Source organism: Myotis myotis, unplaced genomic scaffold, assembly GCF_014108235.1.
Source record: "Myotis myotis isolate mMyoMyo1 unplaced genomic scaffold, mMyoMyo1.p scaffold_m19_p_10, whole genome shotgun sequence".
NCBI lineage: Eukaryota > Metazoa > Chordata > Mammalia > Chiroptera > Vespertilionidae > Myotis > Myotis myotis.
Window position 1 is genome coordinate 10,403,114 of NW_023416314.1, and position 19,881 is coordinate 10,422,994.

The window sequence follows — 19,881 nt, forward strand, 5'->3', positions numbered from 1 at the left end:
CAGAGTATAGTATTGGTGTCTATTATAGTTTCCTGCATGGGAACTCTGATGAACTGATTTTAAAAATAGATCTGTGGCCTGGCCCATGTGGCTCAGTTGTTGAGCATCGACCCAGGAACCAAGAGATGGAGGTTAGATTCCCCGTTAGGGCACATGCCCAGGTTGCGGTCTCAATCTCCAGAAGGGGGCATGGAGGAGGCAGCTGATCAATGATGTTTCTTTCTCACTGGTGTTTTTCTATCCCTCTCCCTTCCTCTTTCTAAAAAAGAAAAAAAATCAATAAAAACATATAAATGGAATGGGTCTGTGTGTGTACATACCTTTTTTTGCTTTTGAAATTCAGGAATTAAATAGATTTGGATAAGTTTTCTAAAAATTAGCATCATTCTTGATTCTCCCCTTTTTTATTTTTAAATATTTTTATTGATTTCAGAAAGGAAAGAAGAGGGAGAGAGAGAAACATCAATGATGAGAGCGAATCATTGATTGGCTGCTTCCTGCATGCCCACGTGTAGGAATCAAGGCTGCCTCCCACGCATGTGCCCTGAGCAGGAATCGAACAGCTGTCTTCCTTTGTAAGTGCTTCACATGCATCAAGCTATTCAGTCCTCATAAGCTTATAGAGCAGGTTCTATTGTCCCCATTTGGCAGGTGGGGAAAATAAGGTCTTGAGATATTAAGCAACTTGCTATATATCATATGTCATTGAATAGGGGACTTGATTCTGAAACCATACATCCTCCATCCAGGGCCCTAACCATACTAAATTCAATGGTATGCTGGCAGATTTAACGAGGAGCATCCTGGGGCAGGGATGACAAGGTCTGGGAGGCTTTATTTATGGCTTTTGCTGACTTCATAGAGTAATGCCACACTTGTAACCAGCACCTGGTTTAACATAATGCTGTTTTTGCCATACTTGTTTGAAAAACTTCCCCCCTCAGATGCAGTTAAAGACCTCCCACCCACAGTAGCCTCTCCTCTTTCAGGAGTAACCTATCACTTGTCATTGTATGCATATAATGTGTATGCATCCTTCGCCAGTGGGTAGTGTTATGTCCTATATGTTCCTATTAGGATTGAAACATCAAAATGGGGATCTTTGTCACTTCAAAGTGGCAATGGTGTCAATAATGAGCTCATTTAAACCCGAACTTCTCAAGCATTTAGCAGTTAGTCACTATGACCTTGGTGGGGATAACATTGTTTTGAGGTGTTTTGTTTGTTTTTTTGTAAGAGAAAATTTGGTAAATCACAGAGGTAGAAGTAATTCTTTTGAGGTGGTTGGTTTGGACTGCCAGGATATACACACAGAAAAAAAAGTAAATTGAAAGCAAGGGTGAAACTTCACGAAACTTATGGCAACTCATAGGGGAGGATCTTATCTTTTGTAGCTGACAGAAGCAACTCTTCTTCTCTGAGGAACCCGTCTTACCCTTACACCCTCAAGAAACAGTGTCAACTAAGACTGTTCTCTCATAAGGGAATATCAGTTCTCAGATCCATATCTTCCGTCCATCTTTACTTACTAGAAAAGAATAAATTAGCCCTGGCCAGGTGGCTCAATTGGTTGGTGCACCTTTCTGTTCACCAAAAGGTTGTGGGTTTGATTGCTGCTCAGGGCATACACCTATGTTGGGGGTTTGATCCCAGGTTGGGGTTTCTCACATCGATGTTCCTCTCCTTTAATCTCTAAAAAATCAATGAAAACATATCCTCAGATTAGGATTAAAAAAATAAAATGATAATAAATTAGATGTCAGTGTATCCCAAACAGAAGTAGAAGATCAGATCAAAGGGAAGGCATTCACGCAGAAGAGTTGCAGGATATTATCGCTTTGCATTGGTAGGAGTCTGGGGAATAACTAGGAATGAATTCTAAGGGTATTAAACCCAAAACGATGACATAAGATAGGCCAGACACGTTGATACGGGTGTACTCACAGGCAACACGATTTCATGTGTTGGCTTGGGAACCTGAGTGTGGCGATAACAATGACTCAATGGCTGCCTACAGTCAACTGGTTTGAAATGTCAGAACTTTCCTGGCATGCTATAAAGGGCAAAGTCCTAGGGAGACAGGAATGGGTCTGTTCTATGCAAACCAAGCTCAGTGGTTTACAAAAACAGAAATGTATTCTCTCACAGGTCTGAAGGCCAGAAGCAAGTTCATTTCACTGGGCTGAGATGAAGGTGTCAGCAGGGCTGTACTCCCTCTGGAGGCTCTAGCACAGTGGTTCTCAACCTTCCTAATGCCATGACCCTTTAATACAGTTCCTCATGTGGTGACCCCCAATTTCATTGTTACAAATTGAACATAATTAAAGCATAGTGATTGAACATAATTAAAGCATATGTAATTATATATGTGTTTTCCGATGGTCTTAGGCGACCCCTGTGAAAGGGTTGTTCCACCCCCAAAGGGGTCGCGACCCACAGGTTGAGCACCGCTGCTCTAGCATCTAGCACTCTGTTCTTCGCCTCTTCTGGTGGCTGCCTTCATCCCCTGGCTTTTGTTCACATCACTCCAATCTTTGTCTTCATGGTCACCTTGCCTCCTTTTTGCTTGTGTCTAATCTCCCTCTGAGATGTTTGTGAGTACATCTAGGGCCCACTCAGATCTCTACCTAAATCACATCTTTGCTCTCTCTTGCCATAAAGGTAAATTCACAGATTCCAGGGATTAGGACTTGATATCTTGGGGGGCCATTAATTAGGCTACTACAGTATGTCCAACAGGTCAGTGGTTAAACAAACTGGTACATCCATACCCTGGGGCACTAACTCAGCAACCTGGACCTACAACCTGGGCAGGTCTCCAGAGAATTATGCTGAGTGAGAAAAGGCCAGTCCTAAAAGGTTACATACTGTATGCTTCTATTTATATAACATCCTTAAGATGATAAAATTATAGGAATGGAGAGCAGATTAGTGATTGCCAGGAGTTGAGGGAGATAGGGGCAAAAAGGAGGCGGGTATGGCTGTGGGACAACATGAGGGATCCTGTGGAGATGCTAATGTCATGTATCTTGATTGATCAAAATCCTGACTGTTGACACTGTTCTACAGTTTTATATGCAAAGGGTAGAATAGCTCTAGTATTTTATAGCTGTGTGTGAATTTACAATTATGTCAAAGAGCTTAATTAGAAACCTCCTTTCTTCTTGAAATAATGAGTGGTTTCTGTTTTCCTGACTGAATCCAGACTGACATAACCCCCAGCTCCTACTGCCTCAAGTAATAATCTCCCACCAGTGTTTGCCCATGTCAGTCACTGGGAGCTCATGATTCTCGGTTCATCCCTGAGAAGGTTGGCGGCTGTCCCCATCTGTTTCCATCTGTCACCCCTCACCATCTACTGAAACCCTTTTATAGTGCCCTCAGGAATGCAAGATCAGTCATTAGCTAAAGCCTTTTTCCTCCGCCTTTCCTCTGACATTCCCTCCACTCTCCTGCTTTAATTAGATGTGGCTTTCTTCTGAAGGCACCATTTCCCCCCCCAGACCTCTCAAATGTGGCTGTTCCTATTCCGACTGTTCTAATACCACGACCTGGAAGTGGCATAGGTTCTCTTCTTATACCTTAATGAAACCTTCTGACTAGCGGCCAGTGATGGCGAACCTATGACATGCGTGTCAGAGGTGACACGCGAACTCATTTTTTTGGTTGATTTTTCTTTGTTAAATGGCATTTAAATATGTAAAATAAATATCAAAAATATAAGTCTTTGTTTGACTATGGTTGCAAATACCAAAAAAATTCTGTATGTGACACGGCACCAGAGTTAAGTTAGGGTTTTTCAAAATGTGACACGCCGAGCTCAAAAGGTTCGCCTTCACTGGACTAGCCCCTCCTTTCTCCTGTTCCTATGTCATCAGTCTGTACCACGTACCATCTGTCTCTTCTTACTGCAGTTGCCTGTGGACCTGAGGCACTTGCCCCTATTCCTTGGCGCTCTCTCTCCATTACATTAAACTCTTGGTGACTCTAATGTACATGTAGATGATCAGCCCAATATTCTAGTGTGTCAGCTCCTTGACCTCTTGTCCAACATTCTGCATCTTACCTCAGCTACTTTCTTCCATGAGCAATTCCTGGACCTTAGTAACTAACCTCTCTATCACCTCATTTTCAGACATCCTGCTTTCCAACCACCATCTCCCATCTTTTCAGCTCGAATTCTCTGCTAAATGAACCAGTAATCTTAATCTCACTCATTCTTCAATTCATTGATCCTGTTGCAGTTTTACTATCTCTTATTCCCTTCATGTTCTTACTTGCTTTCTTGATCATTTTAAATTATGTGATCAAACAAATTCTGTGATCAAACATTCCTTGCATATTCTCTTAATTTCCTTGCCCTTCCTTTGTTAAACATTTGGGTAAGCCACAAACCTGGTTAAACCCACTCTCAGTTTATTTTGTGCCTGCACTCACATAACTGAACCTGGCTGGAGAAAACTAGGTTCCATGATCTCAGTTTAAATTCATGATAATTGACCACAAGCTGGCCACCTAGTGAGTCATCACACTATAATTCATTCAGTCTTCTGTTCTTCTAAATTTCTGTTTCATACCTCTCCTCCCTCTCTCAAACCCCTGACATTGCACTGGATTGCTCTCAGCAGATGCCATTCCTTATTTCACGGAACAAAATTTGAAGCTTTCAAAAGAGAACTTCCATAAACTCTTAGCAATATCTCATCAGCCCACCTTCCTACCTCTGTTCTCACAACTCTGGCGTCTCTTCTGTTACTACGGATGCATCATGCTCCTAACGGAGGCACCTGTGGACCACTTCCCATCCCCTCTCATTAATCAAAAATGTGGCTCTGGCAGTTCTTCCCTCTCTCTTCTGTATCACCATTTGTTTCTTCTGAATTGGATCATTCACTTCAGCATACCAACTTACATTTGTTTCTCCCTGTTAAAGTTAATAATTAATCCCCATCTGCTACCCCCCTATTTCTCTTTTTACATTATGGTATTGTATATACTCAGTGACTGCAAACTCTTCTCTTATTCTCACTTAAATCTAATTCTGAGTAGGTTTTCACTTCCACTTATCCATAGAAACGGTTCTATCTAATTTGTGAGTGACATTCACAATACTAATTGACACCATTTTATAGACACAGTTAAATTACTTTCTTTAAATACTTTTTTCAACCCACCAATCTTCAAGAACGTGGTATGTTACTTGTTTCCTCTTCCCAACCCACCTTTCATTGTTTACCAGGGTCTTTGTGGGTTCCTCCTCCTTTTCCTAAAAGGAAGAGCAGCCCGAATCTTGGTCCTTGAACCACAACTCTTTTCTACCCATCCAACCTCAGGCTTCAAATCTACTGACATGTCTGTGCCTCCCAAATCTTTGTATTCTGCCCAGACCTATCCAGACCTCTTACCTGTCTTCAAACTCATAATTCCAACTGCCTACTAAACATGTCTGCTTCGCATCTACTGGCCTCTGTTACCTCCATGATCTTATCTCTAATTATTCTCCCCACTAGAGGCCTGGTGCACGAAATTTGTGCATTCAGGGGGTCCCTCAGTCTGGCCTGTGCCGTCTTGCAGTCCAGGAGCCTTCGGGGGATGTCCTACTGATGGCTCCATGGGGAGCGGGCCTAAGCCTTCAGTTGGACATCCTTAGCACTACAGTGGAGATGAGAGAGGCTCCCACCATCGCTGCTATGCTTGCCAGCCATAAGCCCGGCTCAGGGCTTCTGGCTGAGCGGTGCTCCCCTGTGGGAGCGAACTGACCACCAGGGGGCAGCTCCTGCATTGAGCGTCTGCCCCCTGGTGGTCAGTGCACGTCATAGTGACTGGTCATTCTACCATTTGGTCAATTTGCATATTAGCCTTTTATTACATAGGAAGGAGGATATTTACTCTGCTGCAGGCACACTAGCCTCCTGCCATTTCTTAAATGTTAGGCGCATTCCTGCTTCAGGTCTTTGCACTTGCTTTGCCTCTGGACTGTTCTTCTCCCACATATCCAAGAGACTCCCTCCTCTATTCCATCAGCTCTTTAATCTGTCACCTCCTCTGTGGGGCCTTTCCTAGCTACTCTCACTAGCATTGAAAACTTCCCCTTCTCCCACCCCAACACTTCTAATGTCCCTTCCCTACTTTATTTTTCTTCATGGTGCTCATTTATTTTCCTTTCTTGTTTACTATCTGTGCCCTGCTCCAGTCCCTGCAAGACAAGAATTTAAATTAGTTTTATTTACTGCTGGGGTTTCTCAGGGACCTAGAACAGTTTCTAACTCATATAAAAGGTCCAAAACTATTTGTTGAATGAATGAATGTTGGGATTTTCTATTAGTTTATTAGAGCTGCCTTAATAAAGTACTTCAATCTGGGGGGCTTAAACAGCAGAAATTCCAGTCATGGAAGCTGGAAGTCAAGGTCAGTGGATCAGCAGGGTTGGTTCCGTCTGAGGTCTTTCTCCTGGTTTGTAGACGACCACCTTCTCACTGTGTTTTCACATGGTCCTGCCTCTGTGTGTGTCGGTGTCCTAGCCTATCCATAAAAGGATACCAGTTATAATGGATTAGGGCCCATCCTAATGACCTCATTTAACCTTAATTACATCTTTAAAGACCCAGTATCTAAGTACAGTCATAAGAGGAGTTGGGAGATTTCAACATATGAATTCGGGGATGTACAATTCATTCCATAACATGTTTCTATCTATATTGTGTATTTTATGCATATTTAATATATTTTATTTATTTAATTTTTTATCTTATTGACACTATTACAGATGTCCCACATCCCCCTCCCCGCTTTGCCCACCTCCATCCAGAGCCCATCCTCCTCTCCCTCTGACCCTCACCACACTGTTGTCTGTGTCCATTAGCTCTGCATATATGTCCTTTGGCTATTCCCTTCACCTTCTTTCATCCAGTCCGCCCCTCTATTACATTTTTAATCACTTCCTCAGATGGGTTATTTCTGTCCCCTCTCCCCCCTCATTAGTTGCTCACTTGGTGCTGATGTCTTTTCTTCTTTGTCCTTATCCCAGGTTGTAACTATATATCTATATATTTATTTGTATAGTGTCTGTGTATTCCTTCTAATTTAGGATTCTCAGTTCCTAACATTGTGTTAAAACTTCAATTATATTCTTGCCCTAGCCAGTTTGGCTCAGTGGATAGAGCATCGACCTGTGGACTGAAGGGCCTCAGGTTCAATTCTGGTCAAGAGCACCCACCTTGGTTGCAGAGTCCCAGGCCCTGGTCTGGGTGCGTGCAGGAGGCAAACAATTGGTGGGTCTCTCTCACATCGATATTTCTCTCTGTCTCTTTCTCTCCCTTCCACTTTTTCTAAAAATCAATGAAAAAATATCTTAGGATGAGGATTAACTAAAAAAACAAACAAACAAAAAACTCCAATTATATTCTTAACTTGAACACCATAAACTCCCTTCAAGGTCTGTATGATTACTCTCATTTCAAGAGTATACAAACTGAGGCTCAAAAGAGATTAGGTGATGTTTCCGAGGTCACAGTACTAGTAGTAAATGGTGTCACTGTGATTTGAATTTAATTCACTCAAACACCTCTTTTTAAAAATTTTTATTTTAAATATATATTTATTGATTTCAGAGAAGAAGGAAGAGGGAGAGAGAGAGATAGAAACATCAATGATGAGAGAGAATCATTGATCAGCTGCCTCCTGCATGTCCCCTACTGAGGATCAAGCCCGCAACTTGGGCATGTGCCCTTGGCCAGAATCAAACCTGGGACCCTTCAGTCCGCAGGCTGACATTCTATCCACTGAGCCAAACTGGCTAGGGCACCTCTTTTCTTTTCTATACCACACTGACATCAGGATGAATGGGGAAAAGCTATACTTCTGCCTTACGTATTATGCGTGAGACTAACTTTGAAGCAGGTCTCACGGTTCAGAAAAAGGGGACTAAGTACAGAATCTGAATTGCCGGGAGCCAGTCCATCCTTGCTGTTTCAAGGGACCTAGCATATATGGCATACTGTTCTTAATATGTTTGCTCACCTTCTTGGCACTATGTGTTTTAACCAAGGTCACCTCTCTGAGAAAGGTTGTTTCCCCAGGTAGGGATTTACCCCTGAAGTTACGGAGGGAATAAAACCCCTTAACTAAGTGCCAGGCGGGTAATTAATCACTTTAACTATGAACAATCATGCTTAAGCTACATAATCTTTACTCTCTGGAATGGAGATAAGAAACGCCCTAACCTTTGGAATAGAGATTGATAGGATTGGAATCAACTGGTATAAATACAGATGTAACAAGACAACAGGACACAGAACCTAGACACAGAACCTACACAGAACCTAGAGACAGAAGAACTTTGCTGGAGAGAACATGGCAAAAGATCCTGGACAGAAACTGGAGACAGAACCTAGAGACAGAACCTAGCGAGAGAACATGGCAAAAGATCCTGGACAGAAACTGGCCACAGAACCTAGAGACAGAACCTGGCTGAAGAACCTAGAGACAGAACGTGGCTACAGAACCTGGATAGAACATGGCAAGAGAACCTGACTAGAACCTGGTGACTGAACCTGGCTGGAGAACCTAGCAAGGGAACATGGCTACAGAACCTGGCTGGAGAACCTGGAGAACCTGGCTGGAGAACCTAGCAAGAGAACATGGACACAGAACCTGGCTGGAGGTCCTGACCAGAACTTGGCTAGAGATCCTGGCTAGGCTGCTGATCAACTGAACGCTGTCTCCGTGTCATTCCTTCTTCGCCGACTCCGTCCACACCTTTGGGGACCCCTGGACCTGCTGGGGTGGGACCCCAGCACTGAATAATTACACCCACAGGTTGAATTTGAATCTCATATCTATATTATTTTAAAGCTGTAATTCTGTTGCCCTTGATGATCATCTGAAGTTATTCTTCCCTTTGTAAAATTTAACAACTAAGGGTATTAAGAGAGTTCATTTCCTTATTAAAGTGTCAGAATTATACAATGAATGTTTAATGTCAAGGCAATGCTGTTATTTTATTCTAAGGTACAGAGGGAAAGGTCAGTGCCTTTGTTATAAAAGTTTTAACATATGTTCTTGAAGACAAGCAAGAGCTCTATGTGAAAAACTGTGGCAGGCTTTGAAACTCAATTTATCACTAGAGGCCTGGTGCACAAAATTCATGCACTGGAAGGGGGGTGTGTGTCCCTTAGCCCAGCCTGCACCCTCTCCAATCCGGGACTGCTGGCTCCCAACTGCTCACCTGCCTGCCTGCCTGCCTGGCTGATTGCCCCTAACCGCTTCTGCCTGCCAGCCTGATCACCCCCTAACCACTCCCCTGCCAGCCTGATCGACACCTAACTGCTCCCCTGCTGGCCCGGTCGCCCCCGACTGCCCTCCCATGCTGGCCCAGTCGCCTCTAACTCCCTCCCCTGCCGGCCATCTTTTGGTGGCCATCTTGTGCCCACATGGGGGCGGCCATTTTGTGCTAGGGGTGATGGTCAATTTGCATATTCCCTCATTATATAGGACTAGAGGCCCACTGCACAAAAACCTGTGCACTCAGGGAGGCCCCTCAGCCTGGCCTGTGCCCTCTTGCAGTCTGGTAACCCTCGGGGGATGTCCACCTGCCGGCTTAGGCCACCTCCTCAGGGGGATCGGGCCTAAGCTGGCAGTCAGACATCCCTCTGGCAGCCCAGGAGCCCTCGGGGGAATGTTCACTTGCCAGCGGGGACCAGGCCTAAGCTGCAGTCGGACATCCTTAGGGCTGCTGAGGAGGTGGGAAAGTCTCCCGCCATCACTGCTGTGCTGGCAGCCATCAGCCTGGCTTGTGGCTGAGCAGAGCTCCCCCTGTGGGAGCGCACTAACTACCAGAGGGCAGCTCCTGCATGGAGCGTCTGCTCCCTGGTGGTCAGTGTGTGTCATAGTGACCAGTCTTTCTGCTGTTAGGGTCAATTTGCATATTACCCTTTTATTATATGCCTGGTGTATGGGTGGGGGCTGGCTGGTTTGCCCTGAAGGGTGTCCCGGATCAGGGTAGGGGTTCCACTGGGGTGCCTGGCCAGCCTGGGTGAGGGGCTGAGGGCCATTTTCATGTTGGCCACACTCCCTTCATGAAGGGGGGTCCCTGCTGGGGTGCCTGGCCAGCCTGGGTGAGGGGATGATGGCTGTTTGCAGGCTGGCCACGGCCCCCAGCCACCCAAGCTCCCAGTGGTGGCTGGCTGGAAGCAGCATCTGGGATTTATTTATCTTCTATAATTGAAACTTTGTTGCCTTTAGCGGAGGCCACAGCCGGCTAGGGCAGGCGGGAAGCTTGGCTTCCTCAATCGCCGGGGCAACAAAGCCTCCTGCTTGCTCCAGCTCCGTGGCTGTCGACCACCGTATTGGTTGGGTTAATTTGCATATAGTCGCTCTGATTGGCTGGTGGGCGTGGCTTGAGGTGTAGCAAAGTTATGGTCAATTTGCATGTTTCTCTTTTATTAGATTACACTAGAGTCCTGGTGCACAAAAATTTGTGCACTGGTGGGGGGTGTCCCTCAGCACCACTTGTGCCCTTTCACAGTCTGGGACCCCTTGGGAGATAACGACCTGCTGGCTTAGGCCTGCTTCTGGGTGGCAGAGGGCAGGCCCAATCCCTAGGTGCCTGCCCCACAGACCCTGGTCGGGCTCAGAGCAGGGCCAATTGGGGAGTTGGGGTGCCTCCCCCTGTCATGCACAGAGCAGGGCAGATCAGGAGGTTGCGCTCAGGGTAGGGCCGACTGGGGGGTTGGAGCGCCGCCGCCTGTTACACTCAAGGCAGGGCAGATGGGGAGGTTGTGGCACCACCCCCTGTCATGCACAGAGCAGGGCAGATCAGGGGGGTTGGGGCTCTGTACCCTGTCACACACAGAGCAGGGCCGATCAGGGGGTTGGGGAGCTCCCCCCTGTCATGCACAGAGCAGAGACGATCAGGGGGTTGGGGAGCTCCCCCGTCACTCACAGAGTAGGGCCGATAGGGGAGTTGGGGCACCGCCCCCTGTCACACTCAGGGCAGGACCGATGGGGAGGTTGTGGCTCCACCCCGCCACACACAGAGCAGGGCCCATGGGGGGCGTTAGGGCACCACACCCTGTCACACACAGAGCAGGGCTGATCAGGGGGTTGGGGAGCTCCCCCTATCAGGCACAGAGCAGGGCTGATCAGGGGTTTGGGGCGCCTTCTCCTGTCACCAACAGAGCAGGGCGGATAGGGAGGTGGTGGCCCTGCCCCCTGTCACACATAGAGCTGCAGGGTGATCAGGGGGTTTGGGTGCTGCCCCCTGTCACGCTGCTCCAGAGGCCAGGAGGCCTCGTGGCTCTGCTGATCCCAGTGCTGGGAGGCCTCACTGCTCCACTGATCCCAGGTTCGGGAGGCCTCGCGGCTCCGCTGATCCTGATGCTGGGAGGCATATTGCCCTTTTACTATATAGGATAGAGGCCTGGTGCATGGGTGGGGGCTGGCTGGTTTTCCCTGAAAGTGTCCCAGATCAGGGTGGGGGTCCTGCTTGGGTGCCTGGCCAGCCTGGATGAGGGGATGATGGCTTTTTGCAGCTGGTCACACCCCCTTCAGGGTGGGGGTCCCCACTGGGGTGCCTGGCCAGCCTGGGTGAGGGGCTGAGGGCCATTTTCAGGCTGGCGGTTGACTGAAGCTCCCAACCTCTACTTTTTTTCTGTTGTTTTTTGTTGTTGTTGTTGTTGCTTTTTTATTCTGGGATTTATTTACCTTATATGGCTGTCACTGGACTGAGAGCCAGCTTTAGCTCTGAGGCTCGGCTCCAGCTCTGAGATTTCGGCTGCTGAAAGCAGGTATCTTGGTTTGTTTGGATTCTATAATTGAAGCATTGTTGCCATCACTGCCACTCTAAGCTCTGAGGCCGAAGCTGGCTGCAAGCAGGTTTCTGGAGCTTCTATAATTGCAACAATGTTTCTTAGACTGCAGCTCAGACGCCGGCAGCGGCAGGCAGGGAACCTTGGCTTCCTCCATCACTGGAGCAAGCAAGCCTCCTGTTCGCTTCAGCTGCGTGGCTGCCAACCGCCATCTTGGTTGGCAGTTAATTTGCACATCACCCTGATTAGCCAATGGGAAGGGTACTGAAGTTACGGTTAATTATCTTTTTTGTCTATTATTAGATAGAACTAGAGGCCTGGTGCATGAAATTCGTGCACTGGGGGGTGGGGTTCCCTCAGCCCAGCCTGCCCCTCTCACAGTCCAGGAACCCTCAGTGGATGTCCTACTGATGGCCATAGTCTGGCAGCAGAGGCTTGGAGCAGGCGTCCCGTGTGTTTGTGTGTGTGTGTGTGTGTGTGTGTGTGTGTGTGTGTGTGTGTCTGCTGGGGGCCTGCCCCCAGACACACCATGGAGGCTTGGAGCAGGAGTCCCTCTGTGTTGATCTCTCAGGCTCCTGGCCTCCACTGCATGTAGTACTCTCCCTTGAGCTATGGCCTGGATGGGGGTGCTGCTTGCAAGCTGGGCTTTCCTGCTCCCGGATCCCCATGGTGACTGGGGAGCAGGCCCAGCTTAGGGCTGCCCACAGGCCAGGCTTGCTTTCCTGCTCCCAGATCACCATGGCAACTGGGGAGCAGGCAAAGTTTGGGGCTGCCCGCAGGCAAGGCTTGCTTTCCTGCTCCCAGATCCTCATGGTGACTGGGGAGAAGGTGCAGCTGGGGGCTGCCTACAGGCCGCACTTTTCTACTTACCAGTGGCCGGATCACCACAGCAACCCAGGGCCCAGTGGCACTTTCCTGCTCTCCAATAGTCATAGGGTCCTGGCTGGGGGCGAGGCTTAGCAGTGCGGGGCTTAGGCGGAACGGGGGTCCTGGCTGGGGGCTCAGGTGGCACACAGGGGTCCCGGCTGGGGGTGGGGCTTATGCCCCGCTGCCCAGGGCTGCACATGGGGCCCGGATGGCAGCTCGCGCTGTCCCGCCCTGCCTGTAGTATAGGATAGAGGCCTGGTGCACGGGTGGGGACTGGCTGGTTTGCCCTGAAAGTGTCCCGGATCAGGGTGGGGGTCCTGCTTGGGTGCCTGGCCAGCCTGGATGATGGGCTGATGGCAGTTTGTAGCTGGTCACACCCCCCTTCAGGGTGGGGGTCCCCACTGGGGTGCCTGGCCAGTCTGGGTGGGGGCCTGAGAGCCGTTTTCAGGCTGGAGGGCAACTTAAGCTCCCAGCCTCTCCTTTTTTTCTTTTTTTTTATTCTGGGATTTATTTACCTTCTATAGCTGTCACTGGAGCTGAGAGCCGGCTCCAGCTCTGAGGGCTGAAAGCAGGTTTCTGGGCCTGTTTGGCTTCTATAATTGAAACTCTGTTGCCATCACAGGAGCTCTAAGCTCTGAGGCCGAAGCTGGCTGAAAGCAGGTCTCTGCAGCTTGTTTAGCTTCTAAAATTGCAACATTGTTTCTTAGAATGCAGCTCAGAGCCCAGCAGCGGCAGGCCGGGAAAGTTGGCTTCCTCCGTCACTGGAGCAAGCAAGCCTCCTGTTCGCTTCAGCTGCATGGCTGCCGGCCGCCATCTTGGTTGGCAGTTAATTTGCATATCCTGCTGATTAGCCAATGGGAAGGGTGTTGGGGTTATGGTCAATTTGCATGTTTCTCTTTTATTAGATAGGATTGGAGAATATCATTCTCTCTGGGTGTAGGTGTTTGTTTAAAATAAAAATTATAATTTTTCTCCATAGATTTTATACTTTAGAATGAGCATTGCTATAAAATGTATTTCATGTTTGCATTGAAAAATTTAATTCTATTGACTATGAATTGAGCAATCATTAATTGACAGGAAAATATATATTAATATATTTTCTTTTGATCTGTAGACAGAAATAATATAAATCACAGTGTGACTCATAGCTGTTGAACTCCAGCTTTCATTTGGCATTTCCAAACCACTGCTCTAAATGTATTGATGTTGGTCAAGTGGGCGTTTAATGATCATTTTTAAATTGGTATCTGGGGTGTGGAGATGAGTCTTAAGCTGTGTTTGAGGAAGCTGTATATTAGTTTTCTCTTTCTGTGTATGAGTAGCTCCTAAAAATGAAAGACAAGACCATTTTATCAATAAATTTAATTTTGTTCAAAGTAAATGTTCATTGTAAATTAGCTAAAGACTTAGATAATTATCAATACACTTGAAATCTGATAATATCTTGGGGATTGAAAATAGGTCTACAATAAGCCCATAAACATTTAAATACTTAATATTAATGGAAACTAAAACAAAGAAATAGCATGAATCTTCAAGCATAAATTCCTGTTGTTTTCCTAGGAATCCCTGATAGATAAATGAGTGCAGTTGACCATTAAGGTAAATGAAAGCATTAGTGTTTTAGTAACTTGAAGAGATAAGCATACTGTTTAGTAGAATTTGGTTTGTACCATTACTGAAGGCATATTTTAAAAAATATATATTTTATTGATTTTTTACAGCGAGGAAGGGAGAGGGATAGAGAGTTAGAAACATTGATGAGAGAGAAGCATCGATCAGCTGCCTCCTGCACACCTCCTACTGGGGATGTGCCCACAACCAAGGTACATGCCCTTGACCAGAATGGAACCTGGGACCCTTCAGTCAGCAGGCTGACGCTCTACCCACTGAGCCAAGTCGGTTAGGGCGGCATATTTTCTTTAATAATCAAATAATTAATTTGAGATCTATCTCTTATACAGTGGGGCCTTGACTTATGAGTGTCCCGACTAATGAGTTTTTCGAGATACGAGCTGTCTCTCAGCCGATTTTTTGCTTTGAGTTGCGAGCTAAAATTCGGGTTATGAGCCAGCTTCAGATACCCCACCGCTAGTTGGCGCAGCGAACGTCACAGTGAACGCCACAACATCAGCCCAGCATCACATGTCTCACTCGTTCACAATTGATTTGACATATGAGTAATTTGAGTTACGAGCTCCGTCACGGAACGAATTAAACTCATAAGTCAAGGCCCCCACTGTATTTGGATATTTAGGATTAAGCTAAATAACCTTGAAACAAATTAACTAAATTCATTTTAGAGCTTATCTAGACTAGAAAAGCCACGTCCTGGAGTCTTGATAAAGGTAATTTGAACCTTCCTTTTCTTCAATGAACAAGTATAACCCTGGCCAGTGTGGCTCAGTTGGTTGGAGGTTTGTCCCATGCACTGAGATGTGATGGGTTTGATTCCCAGGCAGGGCACATACTCAGGTTGTAGGTTCGATCCCTGTTTGGGGAGGCAACTGAATGATGTTTCTCACCTCTCTCTCTCTCTCTCTCTCTCTCTCTCTCTCTCCCTCCCCCCCCCCCCCGAATGAATTGTTTTAAAAGTACAATTTTTGGATAATAGTCATCAAGTAGAAGAGGGTTTCTGGGTTCCAAAATATGTGATTTGGGGTGAAGGATACAGCCTTACAAATCTTCTTTCACAGAAATTACAGTTCAAATATCAAATACATTGTCTGTTGGAATTGTCTGTTTGCACAACTGACATCCTTTCAGCTTGGGCATGATTAAACATTTAAAAAAATGTTTACCGCTCCGCGTTCTGTCCCGGGCGAGTGCCCGGGCGTGTCAGCGGCTGATGAGCGGGGAGTCTGAGCCAACACTAATTTGGAACTCCGGCTCGGAGCCAAGTCCCTGCCGCTCTGGCTGGGATTTGGGGGTGAGGGTGGGAGCTGTGATAGACCAACGCAGGACAAGGATCCAGAGGGAGTCCCAAGAGAAACAGTCTCTTTGAAGCCAAGCTGTGGGATGAGGGGAGTCCTTGGGTGAGTAAAGGGTGAAAGTTCATCTCCTTCCATCTGTAGGAAGCCCTTTGCAGGCCCAGGACCTGAACACGGTTGGAATGAACGGTGAATGATGCCAGTCCCCATGGCAACGCCCACGTCCCTGGCCCCTAAGCGTAACCAGGTTGCCATGTTTATTTTTAAGGTCATTTGGGGCAATGACTTGGGAATCAGGGGACCTGTGTCCCAGGACCAACTCTGGCGTTAAATTGCTGTCAGCCCTTAAACAAGCCTCCTGCCTTCTCTGCTCTTCAGTCATCTTGTATGTACAAAAAGGGAGCCGATGAGATGATGCCGAGCGCCTTTAGAGCTGGAATTCCAGGACCCCATGGATGCGGGGCCGGGGAGGAGGTTTGTTTCTAGGAGTAGCAGCGGTCGTGTGCGGAGGGCTGAGGAAGGAGCCGGTGTGCTGGGTGGTCACGGGTCTCAGCAAAGCGGGACCCCAGCTTCTTCTCCCCTCTAGGTGACCCTGTTCGCTCTTTCTCTGCTCTTCCTCCCCCGGGAATCTCTGGATCCCTGGCATCCAGAACCCTGAGGAATTTGCCGTTTGTCATGTGAGTGGCAAAGGCTAGTCATGTGAACAGTGTAGGCGGCCAAGGCTTCCCGCAGACAGGTGTTGACTCACACGCCGGCTCCACCCCTCACTCACTTGGCAGCTAGGCTCTGCTTTCTGGGCCTGCAGGGAGGGATGGCGGTCCCTGCGTCCAGAGGTGTCTGGGAAGATGAGACCAGACAACATGCGCAAAGCACTCAAGTAGAAGCTCCTCAGTGAAGGACAGCTGTTACTAAATACTAATACTATTTAAGTAGTGACACACCGATATCTCCCCCAGCCTATGGCATAGCGGCTGCGTGGGCAATCGCAAAAATGTGTCTGGACCGAGTATTCTGGAAGCCCTCCCTCCCGACCACCCTGTGGGGAGAATGGGCTTGGAGCAAGAGGCCTGGGCTGGGCCCGGACCCGCTCGCCAGCGGAGGGGCCGGGCGCCTTCTGAGCCAGCGTTGCTCGTTGGCGCGGCTCATCCGCTCAGCAGGTTTCCTTGGGCTGCCTGTGTACAAGGGCGCACTGTGCCCACCCAGCTCTGCCTGCCCCCGGTTTGCCCTGGGACTGTGAAGAGAGGATGTCAGGGGAGCAGTTGGTGGGATTTAAGGCGCCTTCCAAGCATCCATTATTCTCATTACTATTGGGAATGTGTTACGATGACAATGCACAAAGCCAGGCGTGTTAACCTGTAAGGGAGGCAGGAAAAGCCTGAGGCCACTGTGGGAGGGGCTTATTGAGGGATCCAGCTTCCATGAGCTGGCAGGACTTGAACACAGAGAGGAAATAGGCAGCTGAATTGCACCTTCTGGAAGGGCAGGACCAGGTCCTTGGGCCCACTCATCCCGGTGCCTACCCGCTCGTCAACACCAGAGATGGTCTCAGAGGCAGACGGGAGGGAAAGTGATGGGGATGGCAGCTGTTCCAGTGAGGGGGATGGCAGCTGTTCCAGTGAGGAGAATGGCAGCTGCTCCAGTGGGGGGGATGACAGCTGCTCCAGTGAGGGGGATGGCAGCTGTTCCAGTGAGGAGGATGGCAGCTGCTCCAGTGGGGGGGATGACAGCTGCTCCAGTGAGGAGAATGGCAGCTGCTCCAGTGAGGGGGATGGCAGCTGCTCCAGTGAGGGGGATGGCAGCTGCTCCAGTGAGGGGGATGGCAGCTGCTCCAGTGAGGGGGATGGCAGCTGCTCCAGTGAGGGGGATGGCAGCTGCTCCAGTGAGGGGAATGACAGCTGCTCCAGTGAGGGGGATGGCAGCTGCTCCAGTGAGGGGGATGGCAGCTGCTCCAGTGAGGGGGACGGCAGCTGCTCAAGTGAGTGATAGATCGATCCTATCTTCAATGGACGAGGCATCGGGTGAGCCGTTTAAAGCCAGTCGGGGCTGGTTCGAAAATTTCATAAAGAGGACCGGCATTCACTCCGTTGTCAGACATGGTGAGGCAGTGAGCGCGGATATAAAGGAAGGTGACATCAATGAGCTCATCGAGGAGCACTCCGAGGAACTGACAGCGCAGGAGCTAAAGGAGCTACAGACGCAGCAGCACACGGAGGTTTTGCAGGAAATAGATGACACGGAGGAGGAGGAGGAGGTTATCTCTGTAAGTGAGATAGAGGAAATGTTGGGAATGTGGGAGAAACTTTCAGGCTTTATTCAAAAGAAACACCCAGAAAAAATTGCAGCTGGGCGTGCGATGGAGCTATGTAATGACACTTGCCTAACTCAGTTCAGAATATTCTGAAAGGGAGGATGAAACAGGTCTCATTGGACAGGTTTTTATTGAAAACTCCTGTAGATGAAAGTGATGAAAGCGTGGCGAAAAGGGCAAAAATCAGCAAATAAGATTCAGTTATTCAGTTATTCAGTTCAGCCTTTCTCCTCCAACTCCATCAGCATCTTTAAGTCGTTTGATCTCCAAGGTAAATGCTGTACATTAAACTTAATAAAACAAGTTTATTGCACTACATTCTATTGTTCAGTATTGTGTTTTTATACAATATTCATTACTTTTAAATACATTTTTCTTATTTAAAAACATTTAACAAAACAATTGCGGTATTTTTTGGGTGTCTGGAATGGATTAATGGCATTTCAATTCATTATAATGGTGAAAATTGATTTGACATACGAGTAATTTGAGTTACAAGCTCTGTCACGGAACGAATTAAACTCGTAAGTCAAGGCCCCACTGTATTACCAAAAGCCTGGAATGATAGATCCTTCCCCCAACTGGTGGGTGGAGTATGATGTAACCTGCAGCCCAGAAATACCTGAGTGACTAACCATGTACCTCATATGGACTATACATTGGACCACCAATCCACACCTGCCAAACACCCTAAGCCCTTGTCCTATATGGACAACACAGTAAGCCACCAATCAGTGTGCGCCGAGTACACTAAGCCCCCACCCCTTCCCATTCGGCCCCTCAAAAGGCGTGCCCACCCCTGCACGTGCTGCTGTTCTCCCCTTGCGAGACAGCCCGGCAGGTCCTTCTTCTCTAATAAAGCCTGTAGTCCTGGAAAAAAAAAATGTTTACCTCTCCCTGGACCTTAATCACATTTGTATTTAGAATTATCATTAAAACCAGTATTTATCAAAGTAGTTGATAGATTGTAAATCAAGATAAATGTGCTTGTGAAGTTATCAAATAGAAAAGTGGTCCCACTTTCAACAATAAAGATTAAAAACAAACAAGCAGAAAGGTGTTCCCAAAGCAGTTATTTCACAGGAAAATGAATCTTTTAGGTTTTTAGTTCATTTATGTTATTTCCCAGTTATTTGTGTTTAATACTATTGTGTGTGTGTGTGTGTGTGTGAAAATGTGCAGTGTTTGATGATTTAAAACCTCAACTAATCTAGAGTCAGAAACAAATGTAATACATTATGTCCAAAGTAATCCTGGGGATTTTCCATCATTCAATATAGTTGATTTATTTCAAGTACATTTCCTTTCCTATTTTCTTTCTTTTTAACAAGCTGAGTCATGGGAGAATATTTCTTTCTATTAACCTTGATTTGAGGCAAGAGGAGATTTATTTTAGGAAACATGGCCCATACCTAGAGGTACCTAGGAAAATTAAGAAAGCCACTTAGGCCGAAACCGGTTTGGCTCAGCAGATAGAGCGTCGGCCTGTGGACTGAAAGGTCCCAGGTTCGATTCCGGTCAAGGGCATGTACCTTGGTTGCGGGCACATCCTCAGTGGGGAGTGTGCAGGAGGCAGCTGGTCGATGTTTCTCTCTCATCGATGTTTCTAACTATCTCTCTCCTTTCCTCTCTGTAAAAACTCAATAAAATATATTAAAAAAAAAAGAAAAAAAAAAAAGAAAGCCACTTAGAAGAAAAACTAGATGAGGGTTCATGATGGGCTCAGATTTTGCAACGACATTCTGTTAGGATATCTTTTACTTACTAGTTTCATTTTGTAGAGTGAACTGTATTTTCTGGTTATAAAAAGAAGTTTTAAGTACCACCAAGTTCACATATTCACTAATAAACTTTCAGGCCATCATGCTCATACCTACCAGATTGTCTCCCTGGCAAACCAAACTAAATTATATCATCGCCTGGCTTGAAAAGCAGGATTTGTTCTTTTTATCTTGTAGACTCAAGT